The sequence below is a fragment of the Gymnogyps californianus genome, chromosome 1, assembly GCF_018139145.2.
Source record: "Gymnogyps californianus isolate 813 chromosome 1, ASM1813914v2, whole genome shotgun sequence".
Classification (NCBI taxonomy): domain Eukaryota; kingdom Metazoa; phylum Chordata; class Aves; order Accipitriformes; family Cathartidae; genus Gymnogyps; species Gymnogyps californianus.
Window position 1 is genome coordinate 67,360,545 of NC_059471.1, and position 12,559 is coordinate 67,373,103.

General features: G+C 38.4%; 1 protein-coding gene across 2 annotated transcripts in view; it reads right to left on the bottom strand.

Annotated features, from left to right (window-relative positions):
* Positions 1-12,559, bottom strand: part of RASA3 (RAS p21 protein activator 3) — a 134,989-nt gene that overhangs the window by 95,377 nt on the left and 27,053 nt on the right. The gene's annotated exons all lie outside the window — the stretch shown is intronic.

Sequence of the window (12,559 nt, forward strand, 5' to 3'; positions counted from 1 at the left end):
TGTTGCACCCAATTTATTCGCATACTGCTTCCTTCCAAATTTGTGTTTAGGTTTTTATCAGTCCTCCCATAAGATACCAGGAACACAATACAACATGGTAATAAAGCTTTCCGATACAGCCTGCTGATTTTATCCTAAAGGCATTACCAGAACACAGCAAGTGAGGACTGACCCCCAGCTCCACCACTCTCCACAGATGTGGAGATGGAAAACAGTCACTTCAGTTACAGCCAACAGCCTTACACCCCATGTTGGACTTCAAAGCATTTTGATGAGGTAATTAGCACTTGTGAAGCTGCCTAAGCTCCATGCACAAAGGTACCATGCAAGTCACGAATATTCTTCATAATAAACATTTGTTTCAAAACTGCAACAAGAAACATGTATCCTATATTTAACAAAACAAACAAACAAAAAAGGAGAGATACAGGATTGAGGAACTAAGGGTAACTAAGAGACTACAAAACACAAGAGTATGAAACAAGAATAAAACCACAGCTTTCCCCTCTACATATCCATTAATAGCCAAAGCTGAGCACTGAATTTCCTTGGCAGACTGATAAAATAAAAACTCTTAGACAGGAAACTGAGTAATGCTCCTCATGGCTTTGCTAAAGCACCTTAGCGCTACGTGGATGAGTGATTTAATTCTAAAGACAAAACTTAGAACTCTGAAAGAATGATTAAATGTAAGTCTACGATACACGTGCTCTTATTTACCTTCACTCTTCCAGTACCCAGAGATTATTAGCATATACCATGGGAACTAGATCATTCTCTCCTGGTAAAAATACCAGGAATAAAAATTTAAATAAATAAATAAATAAAAAACATGCACAGACCAAGGGAACACAGGTTTGTTTGCCAGTAGAGAAGGAAACTCTGAATGACAGTAACAAATATAACTTTTTATCAGATGTCTGCAGCTCAGCTTAAGTGATTTTACTAGACACATGCTTTCCCAGTCTCCAGCTCCCAAATACTATTAACAGAATCATATTGCTTCTTTCAACCCTATATTCAGTAAATACATACTTCTTCCTTTCTGCAGATTTGTTCAACAGCACTCTGACGCATGTACACGTAAGTACTGAAGAACTACAGCAGGGAAAGATTAAGCCAACCTGCATCCTCGGCTTTAAAGGAAAAGCATGAAGTGACACAGGACTCCATGTCTTCCTGCCTGTGATCTCTTTCTGGCACACTGTTTGCACACTTTTGCTAACTGACTCATGACATGCCCTTGGAAACGCCACACATCCACACTTCTCACAACCGGCCTGTATATGGGTGAGCGTACATGCATACATTTCCTAAAGCCAACCACAGAACATATAGAGGCATTCAAAAGGGACATGAAAACATTGTTTCAGACACTAATGTCTCACTTCAGAGTTCTTCTAAATAAGTTTACTCTCTCAGCTCAGCTGATGCAACTTGACAACATTCTTCCCACTTCCTTCAGAGTTGTGAGACATTGTATAAAAAAAAAAAACAACCAACTATCTCTGCTGTAATTCGAAGGTGTGACTGGAACATCTGTTGGCATACCCAATGTGGCTTTAAGCCGAAGTGTTAGCAATAGTTTAACTGCAGCAGCTCTAGCTAAAAATATATTGAGGATTATTGATATCTTGCTCAGCCTGCATTGAAGTCCATTCTGCCATAGTAAACCTTCAACTTTTACTCTTGTTAGTCTGAGTTCAAGCAAGTTACAAACCAAATGTACTAGCCTCACACACACCGAGGTCTCCGAGTTTGTCTCCTCTCCCCAAGTCCTGAGCATCCAAATTTCTCTTATCTATTCTCACATTAAAGTCACATGAAACCAGACTCTTTTCTGGATGACCGGGTAACGTTCCCCAGAGAGAGCAAGCGTGTGTGTCAACAGGAAGAGTTTCAATAGCAGAACGATAAGGAAGTCTTCCTCTGGGGCTGGCACACTATTCTCACGGTTCTTCCAAGAGAATGGGACAAAACTTCTCAAGCTGAAAATTAAACCAAAAAATATGCAGTTTCCCTTTTTATGCACTCTTCCACTTCCTACTTCAACACAAATGCACACACATGAAACCAATTTTGGATTTTGTGATCTTGATTTCCAGTTTTCTGATGTGCGCAATATTCACTTAGGTGCTTAAAGTTAATACTTAGTCGTGTCAGAGCACTCTGTAAGAACTGTATTTTGAAAACTCAGTTCTCCTCTTTGTTAAAAGACTTACAGTAGAAAAGCCCACAATATTGAAACCTAAATGCAATGCAAAGGAAGACACCATTTAGCATCACTAAAAAATGACTGCCTGCACAGTCTGTACAGAAAATTAAAACTCACCACCATAACAATATTAGAAAGTAGGGTACAGAGGGAAGATAGAAGAAGACTTTTTACAGTAATTTCTTTCTTCAAACTGGAAAAAGGCCCTGAAAAACCACTGAGACCAGAACAAGGGATTAATTGACCAACCCAATATATTAATCATGTTACTGACTTGAGTAGGAGCTTACAAAAAAAAAAAAAACCAAACCTGTTTCTTCCCAACGCTGGCAGCAGCCAATGGCTGTTTAGATTCCTCCAGCACTGAGCAGTTGAGAAAGAAAAACTTGTCAAGCTTTCAAGCATAGCTAAAGACTCGGCTCTCTAGCCAGACATTTTATGTCAACAAACGTGCTCTGTTAGAGCTTCAGTTGCTCTTTAGATTCCTCCAAGACAAAAACGTTCCCTCTGTGGCACTGTTTTGCCATCTACAATGAAGCTGAACAATTTGCTCAGTATTTTTTTGGTTCTGCTACCACTGAAATTAAAAAAAGAAAGCCCAGAATACTTGATACAGTCATGCACCATTTCCATATTCTCAACAACCAGAGCTGATGAGATCATTTAATTTGGACAAGAATTTCATCATTTAACCTATCTGTATAGAATTAGCATCTTCATCAATTGTATTTTCAAGAGGCAACTCCGCTTTTTTCTCCCCCTCTTCATATTTGTGAAGTACTTGTATGCTAGAGAATTTGGAGAGCGTTTGCAGACAAAAGGTCAATACACTCACCTTTAAAACCTTCAGTTTTCCACTTCTGTTAGGAAGAAACAGAATGTTTCTGAAGATGTCTAAGACCTTGACAATTTAAAATACACAAGCACTTTGTTTTGGAGCATAAGGCTTCTATTTGGAGCCATAGTGGCAGAATAATCAGTTCAAGTTTGCAATAGCTTTTCTCTCTATCCCTGCACTTCTAACATACATGGGTCCTAATTTAACTGTGTGATGCACTCAATTTAGCACTAAGTACTTAAACCTAGCAAAGCTGATTTCAGCTATGGAAAAGTTATCATTATGTATTTTGGATAAGCCTTAAAAAATAGACTACACAATTCTGAATACCTCACTGGCTTGCTATATTCTCCCCACAAACACTGGGTTACTATAGTTTAAAAATGGACTACGTGGCAGCACAGATTCTTAGCTTGAGCTAGGCACAGGGAATGCAACAGGCTGGAAAAAGAGGAAGGAAAAACTCAAAACCATATTCATATTCCTTGTTCCTTCCAATGTTATACATTCCTGCCCTGCTAAGACACTGGCAATAAAAGGGAAATGAGAAAAAAAGGGGTGTCCCGCATATATGGCAGAGAAGAGCACTGCTTAGATGCTTGGGAGCATAACTGCTAAAAACAAGAAAAACTTTGAAGATGTTTCTAGGAATAAACAAAAATATACATACATGTATACATTTCCTTAAGGTTTTGCCACCTTAAATTTTTTGAAGCACCTAGTATTTTTAATTGAATTTAGATACTTGGTATTATGTCATCTTTGCTTTTGACATATTTCCCCAGGTGCAACTTTCCGAAAAGCAGAGAATGCATGACAGCCAGGCATTATTTCTACCTTTGGAACAAAATTTGCTGCTCCTGTGCTTCTAAGTATTGGGTCACCAGCACACATCTGCCAATCTGAGTGCATTAAGGAAGACTCTGTAATGTGTCAACAAATTTAGCTTGCTGTCTTCCAGCAGCAACATACTTGATTTTATCACGATGGCATGGGAGAATCATTTCCCAAACTATTTCAGAAAACAAACAAGCAAACAAAAACCTACCTCCAAAAAATAAACCCAATAAAAGCAGCTGAGCTTTCAATACCGCAGAGTTTGACTTCAGGGAGCATGCTGAAAGACTTGAGTACAGAAACAAAATATCTAAAATCTGAAAAAGGCAACATACCCAAACCAACAACAATCCACTTTGTTTCTGCCATATTCAGGAAAACACTCTCCAAAGAAGCTCGTAAGCAAGCATGTCAAGAACAAAAACAGAGCAGTGATGTATGTCAAGAATGAAACACTTCTCCTGTCCTCAGGTGATAGAATCTGAAAAAATTATCTCAAGCACTCCTTTCAAGTTTTCTTTCTTCTGAAAAAGCATTATTCCTTCAACATCCATGGATCAAGCAAAACAGAAAAAGGAAAATGTGTGTACACACAGAGCTCCAACTCTCTATCACATTTTATGCTCAAAAAGCTCCTCATGCACAAAACCCAGCATATATGTAAAACATCAAGATGCCCGCAAGTTTATAATCAATACGTAATTTTAATTAAAACAGAAATATAATACCACTCAATGTTGACTAAAACATGTAGAAATACCTAGAAGCATATTAACTTTTGTGCCTACGCATGAATTTAAACTGAACGGAAACAGTTGCATTAATGTTGAATGTTGAGAAAGCAGTTCATTTTTTTTGCAAGGCGTGCTTTTTGGGGGTGAGGTGGGGGTAAAGGGAGGGGTATGATTGCAATGCCTCAAGAGGGATATATTGAAAAAAGTAATCCCTTTTAATATTAAAATGGTCATAGTCAGAAAACTTCTATTCACATCCGAAACCAATTTTGTTACTAAACAGCCAGCATGATAATTATGCGAAATTAACATAACATTTGAAAGCAGAATATACAGTTACATTTGCACATAATTCCTACATGTAGATATACTGTTTGTACCTCTCAGAACGGAAGGTCTCAATTCATTTTTGCCTTTCCAAATAGGAAAAAGCAATAAAAATAAAAATAAAAAGTGTGAAGTCCCAAGAACTGGTGTACCCAGTGTGCAACTATGGAGTTATGTAAGTACCTTAGTATTCTTGTGTACTTTTGTAGTAACCAAAAAACAATAAACGCTTTTTAGGCAATATATGCTGAGTGTCAAAAATGTTCTCTTCCCTCCACCTATGTATATAGGTCACACAGCCTGAAAATAAGAAAAACACACGAAATTGATAAATATCTAATAAAGAAAATTGATATATTAAAAAATTGAGATTTCTTTTAAAACAGATGTGGCTAGAAACACTGTTTGTCCAACAATCTCTCTTTGCTTTAATCATAGATATTTATGTGTGCATACACAGACACTTTGCTCTCATGGAGAGACAGATTGCATTAGATTTCTAAACCAGGTCAAAAATAGCCATCTGTGAACAGATTTTGATGATCTGGGAAATGAGATTTTTAGCTGACCTGTTCTTAATCTAAGTCCTTGCCTGCCAGCCTCTTTCCACGTGAAATGATCATCACATTAGAAGACTCAGGGAAAGCACTTCCTCAACAAAGCAATACTGATGACCTGGGCCTCAGCAACAACCCCAGCGCAACTTGATACCACAGCTAGCGCTGCTTCAGCAAGTAACCAGCAAGGAAACAAAGCACACTACATTAATTACAACTTTTTAGACAAGAGCATCACGTGGAAACCCTCTTGGCTTAGGGGCAATAAGCAGCATCAGCCCCAAATCCTTTGGCACTAAACTGAAGACCACCACCAGCTGATATCTCTGTGCCAAAAACTACTCATACCTACTTAGATGTAGTACTTCTAGTGGAGTTTTACTGCCTTCACAGCCTCGTGACAGGAACATTTGGCATCCGTTAAAATCCCTTCTGCACAATCCACTTCACCAGTACACACGGTGCCACACTACTACATTACCACCCTTTCCCCTCACATAATTAAACTTATTCTATACCAGTTAGGAACATTCATCTAGATCTTCCTCTGATCTGAAACCTGTTCAGAGACAGCAAATGACAGGCCTTCCTATCAGCTGTAACAACAGCTAAGCCTAATCAGCTATAGCCCCCATGGTGGACAGACTCAGACCTATCACTCAGAATGGCTGGTTGCCAAATTCCCTCTTTCCTATACGCATGTGATCAGACATCCCAGTTCTCCTTTTGCAGCCCTGAAGGTCCAATAAACCATCCAAATATCTTGCCTTTACTGTTCTGGGCATAACAGAAGTGGCTGAGGATATTTTCATTGGACAGCAGTGAGAGGCTGCAGGCTGACAGCCTTTCTTTTCTTGTAAGAGACAACAAACACGGAGGAGGCTCAAAAGATCTTGTCACGATCTTAAGTACTTAAGTGCTCACAGCACAAGGGCTGTTAATCAAATCCCAGGGCTGAGAGGAAAGAGGTCTGTACAGCAAGTTCCATGAGAGCTGCTTGCAAAATTAAGATTTTAGTTTGTACAAGAGGAAAAGCATAATTCTCCTCAACTCATTAATGTAACTGGTTGCACGCTACTTGCCAATATTGCGGTCTAACAGCAGGAATCAGGTTTCCCTAAAGATTCCCTTAGGATGGTAACTTAATCCCACAAAATAAAAAATGTACAGTCCAGCTGCTTTTTAACAAGACTGAAGCTATTTTGTGTAAAAGGACACTTTGAAGAGATCATTTTAAAGTAGGATACTGCCAGGAAAAAGGTGTTCTCAAGGAGTTTTCATTCGAAATCAGTTTTCCTGTGGCACTCTGGGGTTAGCATTCCAAGTTTCTTTGATGTGACTTCCTTGTATTTCTGCAGAAAAACTGATGAATTAACCAAACTGTCTCTTTACCTGTGTTGATACAATGTTAGACTCAGCTCCCCACGTACTATTTTTCAATCCAGCTTATATTTTGAAGATGATACTTTGCATCAAGACACATCTCATGCAACTTCCCAGCTGCATTTGATGGAGGCTCTTGAAGTTTTTCCTACCAGTTTCAGTAATGTAGGGACTGGCTACAGGTTGTTCTGTGCCTCTGAACTGTGACCTTTGTTTAGACTGGTGGCTTGTGCAGTTTTTTGTAGGGTTTTTTTTGTTGTTTGAAGTGGGGGTCTTGGGGGGTTTTGTTTGGTTTGGGTTTTGGTTGTGTTTGTTTGTTGTTGTTTAAAAAAAGAAAATCAGCTTCCTAAAGTTATAAAAGACCTTCTCTCAGCAAAGTTTTAAGTCACTGAACATCTGTTGTGGGAGGCCATGAGGGAGAGGATTCAGGCTGCAGGAGTAGAGAGTAGCTGAGAGGAAGTAACTTTGAACAGGCTATTCCACCATGGAGCTGTGCTGGGCAAACAGTGAACAATTTCAGCTATTTTTAGAAGAACAGTATGAGACAGGAAATACAAGCAAATGATTTACAACATCAAACAAGACGTGACCAAAATCCAACAACAATTCAACCGCTCCCTTTTGAGAGTTTTTGTACTTTAGGATAATTTAAGATAGCTGGTCTACAGTAAGGAGCCTAGTCATTGCTAAAGAACAAAAGTAATGTTCTCAAAAACATCAGCATAAGCAAAAAGAAGTTTCTGTGAATATAAGTATCTATTTTTACCTGCCTTCATTTATATTATTCACACACAAAACCAAAAGCCAGGTGACCAAAAAAAAAAGACAATTTTTATCTACATACATGTCCTTTTTTTTTTTTTTAGTGTAGATCAAAAAGCTACAACTGTGTGAAAGAAAGGAAAAAAAACAAAAACAAAACCAAAAATCACAGGCAATGGAAAAGGAATGATGCCCTCTCTCCTCCAGGACATTAATCACTTCTATCACAACAAGTGACACTAAAAACTTTTACAGTAACATGAAAAATACAAATCTGCCAGAGGCTGTGTTTTGCATAGATTAAATCTAGTAACAAAAGGAGTGATTGCTGAACAGTTGAAGCTTTACCTGCAATGTTAAGAAACCATAACTGTTTCCTCTAATGATTCTGTTGTCCACAATTGCTCTTGCTTTAGAATTACTTGTCTAGAGATGTCTTCACTAACCAGAGTTTCACAGGATCAAGTTTAGATCAAGTTCAGTTTGGCCCTTTGGCCCCACAGTGTTCAAAACCAAAATAAAACCTAGCTATTGAGAAACAGGATGACTCAGAGCACAGCAGTTCAAGGCAATCTTGAAAACCACCTAAGATTTAGGAATTAACTGAGCAAAGAGTGTCTTCCTCCATGTTCAGAACACTCTTCCTATTACAAAATTAATCATAAGGGAGACAAAAGGGTTTCAAAATCTCCCCAACTTGCTTTACTTTAGCTTTTCTTCAAAAAGAGTGAAAATAGGTACTTTCCTACAAGATCATCAAATTCATTTTTCCATGTAAAGATCCATGTAAAAAACTCAGAAACATCCTCCTCCAAACTTGCAGTAATTAAATCCAGTAACAGGCAAGACTACAACTACTTCAAACTTGACATGGTCTTGATATTTCATTAGTCCACATATTCCTCGTGTGTTCCTTCATACACAAAGAGCATCGTATGCACTAAGGAACAATGTAATAGGAAATCCTTTATTTTAAGAAAAGCATAATCATAAGCACACAGTTCTCAGACTATGTGCTTATAGATGGTTTTTGAATGAAAACATTAATTTAAGAAAAATGATAGCTTTCCAGTTGCAGTCTTAGGCGGCTGACAAATGCTATGTTGCAAACATGCCTCTGTACTGAACAGAATGCTAAGATTAGGACATTATTGAAATCATCCACAATATGTGTTTTGCTTTAGTTACTGGATCTTCATTTACAAAGCACTTTTTCCAGTGGAGTGAAACAAAAATAAATCCCACTTGGTCATTCCTAAGCTTGGTGCCTTATATGATCTACAGGTGACTTTTCCATGCTGGTGGACTTCAAAAACATTTTATTTATAAGAAAGATTTATTTCACTGTTGAATAGCCTGTATTGCACAGATGCATGCTGACAATGCACAAGATTTTACATAGATGCTGCTAATTTCTTGTTGCTAGCTTGCAGTCCCATTAATCAAACAAAACCAATAACATCTCTTCTTATGAGATTTTAAGATGCTTAGAAGTATTTGAGCATGACTAACAAAGCAATCACTTGCCAGTTTGCAGTGCTGTGCAATTAAACTGTTAAGACTGCAAATGAGCAAGGATACACTGCAACTGATCTACAGACCTATTGATTTCTTTGTGGAAAGAAAGAGGACAACATGCCTCTACTCTGAAGCCCAGACCACCTTAACTACTGCCACCACACAGCTTGCCCCAAGAATTTCTAGAAGCATCTAGTTACAGAACACATTCACGCATTGACAGAACTGGACCATCACCATCCAAGATCCTAAACATTCAATTTGCCATGTCAGCGGGCTTACTAAAGAGTTACTTATTTTTTTTTTTTTAAAACACATCAACAGAGGATTCCTGACTCGTTGCTGAAATAAAATTTTCAGTTAGAAAATACAGTTGAAGACAAACTGACCTAGGTATAGGGAGGAAAGGACAATGTCAGCTACCACTGCCTTCTGCGTTTGCTCTTTGCAGACTTCTTCTGAATGCTCTGACATGCTGAGCTGTCACCTCCACTCAGTCACTTTGTGAGCCCACCAGCACAGTTCCACTAGGTCTAATGGGGCTCAGCAGAGAGACATGCTACAAGTCCTTCTGCCTGGACTGTATGAAGATGAAGTATATTGACATAAATTCAGGCAATAACTTATCTCCAAAGTGCAAGCATTTGTATGTAATTCTATCTGCTCAGTTTCTTAATTTTTTCTTGTTTTCAAAGGACAGAAGTGTTTTTCCCACTCGAATATTAAGTATACTTCAAGAAAAATGGGTATATTTTGGTATGACTTCATGAAAGTACCTTTTCTTCATAAATCAGAAGCAGCTAAAAGCTCTCTCTAAAAACTGTGTCATCCCACCTTATAAGAAAAATACATACCACATTCAGCTAACCTCATAGTATTTTCAGATTCCAATTTGGCATTATTATTAATATTATTATATGGACATTATTTATTTATTTAAACAATCAGTGTTCTCCCTGGGTTCTTGTAAGGAATATTCCTTCCCCACCTGTGGCTAGTGCTTGTTCAACACTATTGTTAAAGTGGTCCTTTAACAGAGTCAATAGCAGTCAGACTGCTCGACTAGCAAGCTGAGCTATATTGGACAAGCTATGTTTCCATCCTCCCAAGGCACCTTTGCTGAGACAAAAGGCAACCAAAGATTTCTTCACAAGGAGAAAGAGGACATGATGATGTTAGAGGAACACACTGACGGCCAGAAACAGTGTTTAGCAAGAGAAGTTTTAAGAACACCCTAAAATATTTTCAGACCTGTTGACAGCAGAATAACAAAGGAACAGTTAGCTAGTATATGTGACAGGGAAAGTGAAGAAGTGAAGAAACAATTCAGATCCAAGCAGGCCACTTCATTCTGGAGTGAGGGAAAAAACAGAAATCAAAAACGTTAAAATTGTTTTTCAGTTTCATACAAATTGAAAAGTATTATTAAGCTTCTTTGCTTATGAGTTACAGTGTAATAGGAAGGTTTCCCCTTTCCCAACAGCGTCCGTTCTTCACAGTGCTAAAGTCCATGCAAGTCCAAAATACGTGCATATGAATAGACATAAGCTTGAGTCCTTGAAAGTTTCAGAGTTGCAAGCTGACAGTGTACTAGACTATTTTTAAATACGAGCTGTAAAGTTCTACCCACAAATCTAGGGCAGTATATGGGACTGACTGACCAGTGTTGAACAAAACAAACTGTAAAAAACAAATGAGAAATCCCCCATCCAAGTCCCCAGTCTCCTGAGTGGTGGCAGCTGGGGAAAGAATCTTTCAAGTAAATGAAGTTCACATGCACAAAGGAATACCTAAGCATTCACTTGTTCTTGCTTGACCTGAAGTCACAGGGTGAGGTTCCCACCTCACAGTATACAAGCTGATTCACTTCGGCTAAAGCTTTAATCCAACGTACTCATCTCTGTACCAAAGAAGTAACTGCCAAAATATGTCTTCCAGAGGAAGGGTCATGTCTTCCAGAGGAAGCCAGTGCAGTAGGAGCAAACGAACGTCAAAGAAACACAGGTCTGTTATCTCAGTGGTTATTCTCATAGAAATGGGAGCAAGATTCAAAAATAAATTTTGTTTGGAGGCAGTCACCCAGGGGCTCAGTATTTTTCAAAACTGCCAATGATTTTTGGAAGCTGGGCATTCCCTTTGAGCTGCTCATCCACACCCACAAAGTTCATCCAAAGTTGAATTTTTAATATGTCTGTTTAGACACTACATGCATCTGTCTCACACAGAATGAAAGGAAAACTAACAATCTGAACTAATACTTATAACGGCTGTGAGTGTCTGATATCTGTAAGAATCAGCTGAAAATTGGAGGCAGAACAAGACCACCACAAAAAGCTTCACAAAAAAACACGCCACTGTTTGAACTTTCTACAGATAATCTCGTTTTCTACCCCGCTGGTCTGCACCTTTGCCTACTTCATGAGCATTTTTCCTATCAAAACACTGTTAACAACTTACAAGATGGAAAATAATGCTGTTCAAAAGAACCAGAATCAAAGTTCAATGTGGAACAGTAATTCATCTTTCCTTCTACTCAGGCTTTCATCTACGAACCATGACAGTGTTTATAACCATTTATTTCAGAAACTTCCAATCCTCCACCCTGTTATAACCCTTACTTGCTCTCAAGGCACAAATCAGACATTGCTCCTAGGGATATTCATACAATTCAATATTCTGCACAATTTAGGTGCCTGCATTAGCATCTATTGTTCACACAGACTCCTGTGTAAGAGGATTCAAGGCACAAACATAACTCGTTTTCTGAATCATAATTTGAATGAGGTCCTCTCGCTGTCCATTGACTAGATAGGGAGCCTAGCCAGCTAACATCAGTGTTCAAGGTTAAGTGTTTACAACCACACAGTAGATATTTTCCCCTCTCTCTTCCTACTTCTGATCTAGCCACCTCACATTTTCTGCATGGCTAGTCTTTCAGACTGCTATTTCCCACAATGAACCATCACTCCTAAAATCTTCTAGTACCAAGATAAAGAACTTCAAGAGCCTTTGTAACAACATACTGCACAATAGGGACTGGAAACTCCGCCACTGTCCTAATGTTGTTTGAAACCTCCATCAGATCTTGACTCCATCAAACATTTCCAGATACAGATAATTCTGCAAGGAGAGTTTCTGCCCCAAATACTTCAAGTCTGATTCAAGTATTATCATGATAAGAGGCCATTTGTGTTAATAATTTTTATTACCACTGGTTTAAATTTATATGTTTCACAAAGTTCTAGCTACTACCACAATTGCAATGTAGGTTTTGTTCTTAACAGCATAATGAAAGAAGCCCAAGTTTAAGCTAGATGTACTTCAGCACACTGAACTACTTTAAATTCACCTGCCTTATAGACAATTCCTTGCTAGTACCAAGAGTCCT